This window comes from Triticum dicoccoides, chromosome 4A (genome assembly GCF_002162155.2).
Source record: "Triticum dicoccoides isolate Atlit2015 ecotype Zavitan chromosome 4A, WEW_v2.0, whole genome shotgun sequence".
NCBI classification, from domain to species: Eukaryota; Viridiplantae; Streptophyta; class Magnoliopsida; order Poales; family Poaceae; genus Triticum; species Triticum dicoccoides.
This window is the reverse complement of record NC_041386.1, coordinates 681,538,287-681,546,188: the sequence shown is the minus strand read 5'-3', so window position 1 is coordinate 681,546,188 and position 7,902 is coordinate 681,538,287. Positions and strand designations below refer to the sequence as shown.

The following is a 7,902-nucleotide window of genomic DNA, read 5'->3' as shown; positions in this document are numbered from 1 at the left end:
AATGATTGACATATCTAGCCTGATTCCTTTCGTGATTGAGGTGTTTACCGGCAGATATAATGATTTGTAGCTAATGTGGTTATGTTGTTATATTTTACATTTCTGGTACTTTGGTTCACTTGTAGAGTGCTTGTGCAGGAAAATATATAGTATGGATAAGAGTTGGATGAGGTTGCCTGATAGGTTTTCAAGTGATTACATTTCAGGGGTGAATGCATTCATTGATTTTGCTTGTCAACATAACAGCGGCAATGATAAGATGCGTTGCCCTTGTGAAACTTGTATGAATATAAGTCAGCAGAGTGTTAGTCAAGTTCGAACCCATTTGTTATTGTATGGTATACAAACTTCGTACACAAAATGGATATTCCATGGAGAACAAGTTAGCAATGATGAAGACCAAGTTGATGAGTCACTTGAAAATGAGGAAGATCTTGATGATTTTGATGGATTTGATATGGTCCAAGATCTGCTAGGAGATATCCATAGAGCCACGGTTGGGGTTGACGAGCAAGAGAACCATAATCCTGCTGGAGGTAGCATTCCGGAGCCCAATGAGTCATCGACCAGATTTGACGGCTTGCTGAGAAGTGCACAACGTGAGCTATACCCGGGCTGCAAAGGCCACTCGGTGCTATCCTTTGTTTTAAAGCTAGATCATCTCCAGGGCTTCAAATACGGAAAACACCCTGGAAATAAGAAAAGAAAGGCATCTTCAAAGGACATGCCAGGGAAAAATTTCACAAAGATGAGCATCTTGTTTGAGCTACCATATTGGAAGGATCTGAAATTGCCACACAATCTTGATGCCATGCACATTGAAAAGAACATTTGTGAGAGCTTATTTGGGACTTTATTAAACATAGATGGCAAGTCCAAGGACACACTTAAGGCCCGCAAGGACTTAGAAGACATGAATATCAGAGCAGATCTACACTTGAATGATACGGGAAGTAGCGTAGAAAAGCATCATGCATGGTACACATTAACCAGAGATGAGAAACTTGAGTTTCTGCAATTCCTATATGTATCTTGTTTTAGGTTATATTAGACTATATATGTCCTGTCTCAGGTTATTTCGAATTATTATTGATACTTATGATTTATTTATGTTGCCACAATATATCTAATTACTATGTAACTCGTGGTTTATTTCTGTTGACGTAGGAAATCTGATTTCCCTATCTTCCTAATATAAACAATCTGGGTATTGTTCCATTCTTTTAATTCTATGGCAGATGGGACCTGGACGAACAGTCCGGCCACCAAGAAATGCCCCGCAATCTCAAGGTCAACATTCTGGGAGTACCTCAGCATCAAAATCCAGGAAGGTACGTGGGATAAATAAGGGAAAGGGCTTGGGGCGTTTGATCAAAAGGGCAGGTCATCCACTAAACTTGACCATCTCCGAAGAGAGAAGACCTATTGGAGAAAATAATGAATTACTTTCCAGAGAGATTGGACTTCTTACACGGTACCATGCACCTATCCAACGTGCCGGGTGGCATAGTCTCACTGAGGATGATAAGGAGCCGTTGTATGAACTTCTAAAGGTATGTAAGATTATCAAACTTTCTAACTTAGAATATGTATAGTTTTAACTTTGAGTTCTTTCTTCGTAGCTTAAGTTCAATCTTGATTTCACCCAAGATCATATCAAAGGCTGTGTGGATCTGCTATTCTCTTCAAGCTACAAAAGTTTCCGTCACAAGTGTTATGAACATTATGTAAAATCTGGTGATGATGCTAGAAGCAATCCATATCCTCCCCTTATTGATAATAGAGTTGGAGACTGGATTTGGCTCTGTGATCATTTTGAAACAGAAGAATTTAAGGTATGGTAATCTTTGAATGGATGTCAACAGAAGGGAACAAAGTCATTTGTAGCGGTTCAACATGAATTAGTAAGTCACTATTACTTATCTTTATCTTGTGTCACAATTGTGGTGAAAGCAGAATATCAAAACTTGTAGCTGTCTTATTATATTCATGTCTTTTGACTTTGAATCTTGTATTATCAGAATTGTGGCGATATCAGACTATACAAGGAGTGTTACTCTAGTGATAAGAAGGGATGGGCATCAGAAGATGCCAGGAATAAACATGTAAGTACCATGTAACAAATTAATTTCTGTTGAGAGAGATTAAGCAATGGGAATACTTAGATACAAATGAGAACTAGAGAGCAAGAAATGGTTCTTGTACTTTTAAGTAGTAGTGATGGCAGAACTAGATGATGCACTATTATTAGGAAGATGTGCATGATATAGGTACAAATAATTATTAATGCAGGAAGAAATGTTGCAGAAGCAAAAGGAACCTATAGAGGAGGGTGAAGTACCTTTAACAGAGCAACAGATTTGCGAGCATGTGCTAGGTAAGGCATATGGTTACGTCAGAGGTCGGGGTCATGGACCAAAACCAAATAGAAGGGCTTACCCAAGCGCATCAAGCTCAACTCAGCATGTAGTGGAAGAATTGGCCTCTACAAAGGAGATTGTTGCTACGCAGCAAACTCAAATTGAGGCTCAACAATCTCAACTTGAAGCTCAACAGAAGAAGATCGATTGGCTACAAAGTGTCGTGTCTAACTTGGTTGGCATTTCACCTCCTATGGACGGCACTAGTGCAACAGGGCTAGGTTTCACAACTGAGCGGCCAATGCCATCTGACGGAATAGGTATGCAACACATCAATCTCAACTATTTTTGGCATTTTTTATTCACTGAAAATACATGTAGCATATTGCCTTTTATAAAGCATTCCAATTTCTGCCACAGGTTCACTGATGTCTAACACTGTAGAAAGGATGTCAAGTTTTCCAAGATCATTTGCAAGGTAATGTTATTTTTCCCATGCTCTGGTATTTTAGATGATGCCTCCTACACCTGCAGCTTGCTTAGATATAGCAGTGTACTTGGTATCGAGATCTTCTAATCAAGATAGTTCTTGCTAATAATTCTGTAACAGAAAATGAAGATACTCATCATGAATATATGGACTTACAAATTCCAATGTATAGCTAGTAATACATGTATACATTTTCAACAGTCATTTGAGGCCAGGATATAGACCTGCTCCAACTTCTTCTGATGGCAATGGTATGATCAGTTTGCCTCTGCTTCAAACAATCAAAATACTATGTGATTTGGCAAATTTCTTCATGATCTTAATCTTGATGGTTCAAATTTGTGAATCACAGGCTCTCTGGTGTCGGATGGAGGGTCCAAGTATTCATGATCAGGTTGCTAGCTTTATTTTATGTTGTTTACCTCACCAACCAAACACGCTCCTGCAGTGCTTTCCCCTAGCCGACACGATTCAATGCTGCACTTTCCCTGCTTTTCGTGCCTGCTACCACATCTCAAGAAAGGCACATTGCATTGTCGATTAATTCTCTGCCTTACCTAGTCATTCTATTAGTTAATCCTCGGCACAAGCTTGTCTTTCTCGTCTTGGGCGAATGACACGGCTTGGCACTAGTTAACTTGCCATTTCTTCATTGACGATTAGCTAGCCTTAAACACTACTGGCCTCTGAATTTTTGGGTGTGCCGGTGCACCTAGATCCACCCCGTTGCTTCTTCAAAATGCCAGATCAATCTACTTATCTGACTGAATTCTCTTGACCACATTTACTCTCGCTTAGTCGAGTTTTGCCACCACCCATGCACTCTGGTTATTAACACCTGTTTAAGTTAATTTAATGCGCTCATTTTATTTGATTAGTTTGTTGCGACGCTGATAATATTAAGTGTACGTAGATTAGCTCAAGTCTTGGATGTAATCACGTATGCAGTCTGTTTACTTTTGCTAGACCTGACCTGACCATGTTCCTTAATGTTGGTTTCACACGATTCGTTAGTTCATTATCCAGCGACGTCTCTTGGTGGACAATTGGATAGTTATTGGTTTCTAACCCATGGGAGCTGGAGAATAATGTGATTCAGAGTTAGCTATGTACAAATGTATAGTAGAAATTAAAAGTAGGTAGGTGGCAAAGTAGGTAGGTGATTCAGAGTTAGCTACCTACAAATGTATTTCCTGTGTATGTGTGCAGTTTTTCTTCCTGTGATGTTGTTGAGCTTCTGAGCTATGGCAAAGCTGATCAAGTGACTGGCAATTTGGTGTCTCTAGCTTAGTTTATTGGCATGCTTGCACTCTTTCTGATGTTTGTTATGTCTGGTGTTGTTAATGAAATAACATGTGCTCTGGCCACCATTATATAGGAGATGACCTTGGAGGAGCAGCGGAAAGCAATACTCGCGCTAAAGACTGAGAAGAGAAAACTAGTTGGATCTAAAGAAAATTCAGTGTACAAATGCTAAATGTAATGTTTGGATCATATTGGGGTTTACTGATTGGATCATATGTTCAGATCAGTACTAAACGTGGTACTGTACTTTGTAAATGCTAGAGTGGTATTTCCTACTTGCAAAACAAAATTCAGTTTAGCATGTAATGATTGGATCATAAGTTTACAAATGTTGATTATGAACTTCTGAATGTTGATTCTGAACTGCCAAATGTCTAAAATTCTGAGATTTCTTGCATACTGCAAATGTCAGCGTGTGACAATATATTGTACCTATGATATAGTTGCTTTCTCATGCCTGTAGTTACCAAGGTTTACAATTTTTTGGTTACAAAAGATGTCTAGTCTCTAACATGTAGTTGGTCTCTACATTCTTTTAGTCACCAAGCCTTGGCTGGTCACTTGATATCTCTAGCCACTAACCATATACATGGTCGCTGTACATTTTTAGCAACCAAGTCGTCCATGGTCTCTAGATGTCATCAGTCACCAAGTCTCCCTTGGTTCCTAGATACCATTAGTCACCAGATTTGGTTGGTAGCTATTGGTATGACATTTAGTGACCAGGGTTCTCAATGTTGGTCGCTCAATATCTATAGCGACTAGACTATAGCCACCACGAAGCGACCAAGTAGTGTTGGTACCAATAGACCACTAGCCACCAATTTTGTACCTTTAGCAACCGATCACCTTGGTGGCTAAAACTCATGTCTCTAGTAGTGTTCCTCATACATCCGAGCATGTTAGGACATTAAGCAAGCTCCACAAAATTTAACCGTCTGGATAGTCCGGACCCCCCCCCCCACACACACACAAATCCAACCCATATATTATCCCAACATGCGGTCCCAACATGAAAACCCCACCCCACGACGCACACTTACCTTTCTTGTCGGACATTCCACTTACCGCTCGGATTCCCGTCTTAACAGGACATTTCTCGCTAGGTCCCTCGTTATTAACTCTTGAAGCAACCAACAACCCTTCTATCCTAACCAAAAAATTGTACGGCTTGATGAAAATAATATATGGACCGCTCGCTCATGTTGTTTGTTGCAAAGAATCTCGCATGAAATGTTATACATATGTCACATTGGTTCACTATCCTATCTATAATGCCGTGACAGTAGTTTAGAAACTCTCCTAGCACTCCAAATACCGGCAACAAAATCACCAAATATATAGCATCCGCAGCTACCATGAAATAGGACGCTAAACAACATTTGCAGCAAGCAATCAATTTATACACCAAGCACACTGAGCAGAAGCAACAAGCTATCAAGATTTCTTCTACTCACAGAACTGACAAATGTGACTAACTCTGTAAGAAGCTTTGCCTTCAGAACCTAAAAATGGTGTAGTCCCATCACTACTTCAGCCGCTCTCTGATCTCAATAGAAAACATGGAGATCGTCTAAAAAACATAGTACACTTTGGCTGCACTTAAATAAGCTTGCTAAAAAGAAACTTCTCAAGTGACGTAAGAAAAAATACAAGTAACTTCCACTTAACAGTCGCATCATTTGACTTATAGATTTTCAGTTAGCATGGCAACTGAAGTGAGTCTATTGATTAAATTACATAGTTCATTGTTAAATGCTAAACACAGATTTAGAAGAGTTTCCAATGCTCATCTGTCAAATATGCTATTGTATACTTAGAGCATCTCCGGCCGCCCCCCGAGGAGCCTTTTTTCTCTGCCGACGATGCAAAAAGGGCAAAAAATGGCCCAGCCGTGCCCCCCAAGCCCCCCCCCAAACAATTTCAAAAAGGCTCACCCTGTATCCACTGCTAGTAGTGTCTATAAAAGAGCTCTTTTTCCCTACATCGGCGAGTTAATACTTTGATCTCTACCAACTGGAAGCACAGATAACTATATTTAAAAACAGGAACATCTGCTATCTTCATGAGTAAATAAACAGTAAAAAAGTAGATGACTAAACCCAAATATTTTCATGAATGTTACAGGTCATTTTTGTTAATGTGTAAGTACATCAAACATGTTCTAACAAGCAGGAAAATTGTAGAAACATTCAAATGATGAGCAGTTCCTAATTCCTATCATGGAATCACTACATGATGCATTGCACTGAGCACCTTCTGTGTGATATGGAGATGGGCAGAGGCAAAGATCAAGGAATTAAAATTCGAAAAGAATAAATAAGCTATCAGTAAGCCAATAGAAATCGACACAGAAAAAATAAATAAGTTTACTTCAGTAGCCGATAGGGATCGACGCATTTGGAGACATAACTACCACAACAAAGATTCCAGCGTTGTAATAATAGCCTTAGTGCTGAATTATACTCCTTAAAATATGTCTCGGGCATTTTCTTCAAGTACCTTGTAGGCAACAAGAATGACAATGATTCTAGGGAATGAAATTCTCTCGCAAATAATCTGACTTGTATTGTAAATTCACCTAGCTGTATGAAAATCAAAACCAATCATTAAATAGGTTATCCAAAGAATTGATAAACAGACTTTAAGAGCGAAAGTGTTTTAACCTGAACTTCCAAGAAATCATCAGAGCAGAAGTGGCTTCCCTCCCATCAATAAACTTCCAGGTGAACAGGAGAAGCATGACCATAGAGAATCATATCTGAATACCTTAATAGAGAGTCATAACTGTCCTGGCAATAGCACATCTCTTTGTCCCTCCTATATTCTTCAATCACATCAGAATACTAAAATTGACCATATATCGTTTTCAAGAGAACAAAAATGATCGATCAAACAATTGGTCTAATTCAAAAGTTTGTGTCCTTCATTCTCATAATCGTCAGTCTTCTTAACCAACTTCTTCTTGCAATACAACATCTTTCTCCCAGCCCTCAACCCCATCCATCTTCATTCATAACACCATTTTTTAACCCTCTTTTCAAAATCAATCAGGTGAATATTTGAGAGCAGTAATTTGATCTCCCTCCTTATTGATTAGTAGACATAATATAACATTAAATCTTTCCATGTGCAGTTGCTGGCAACCTCTGTCATTTAGTGAAGAGGTGATAGCTGTGGTGTCAGCAAAAAAATTAAAAATAATAACGCATTGATGTATTGCAAGTTTCTTGAGACCAATATAATAGCTTTGAAGATTTCCTACACCAATCCCGGCCTCATGGCATTCCAGACAGCCTATGTAGATGAAGCAAGTGCAACATATCTTGTAAAAGAAAGATATATCAGCTTCACAAAGGTACTCCTGAAAACATCTCAATTAAAAATACACATCTCTCTATGGTTCCACCTTCATCATAATGTTACCATCATATGGAAGAAAGATATATATTACAAATATCATCCATATGTCAGTCAAAGGCTGAACAATTACTATTATGAAATACAAAAATATTAGACGTGATGGAAGATGGTTTCAGAAACACCAACGACACGCACTCGTATTTTAAAGTCTTCATACTATAGAGTTATCTCCCTGCAAGTTATGTGTGCTAAATAATCACAACACTTGGATAGCACCTACACATGCGATTATATATTCAATTCACATAATCAGTTCTTCTGCTTCTATAAATTAAGAATTACATAAAAATAGTACGTGTCTATCTAGTAGTACTCCCTCCGTCC

General features: G+C 38.8%; 1 long non-coding RNA gene across 1 annotated transcript; it reads left to right on the top strand.

The window, feature by feature from the left end:
• The first annotated feature begins 1,863 nt into the window (after nucleotides 1-1,863).
• On the top strand, nucleotides 1,864-2,434 carry LOC119289715. Its single transcript, XR_005141591.1, has 3 exons — nucleotides 1,864-1,904; nucleotides 2,022-2,105; nucleotides 2,293-2,434. It is a non-coding gene; the product is annotated as an uncharacterized LOC119289715 (long non-coding RNA).
• The last annotated feature ends 5,468 nt before the right edge of the window (nucleotides 2,435-7,902 follow it).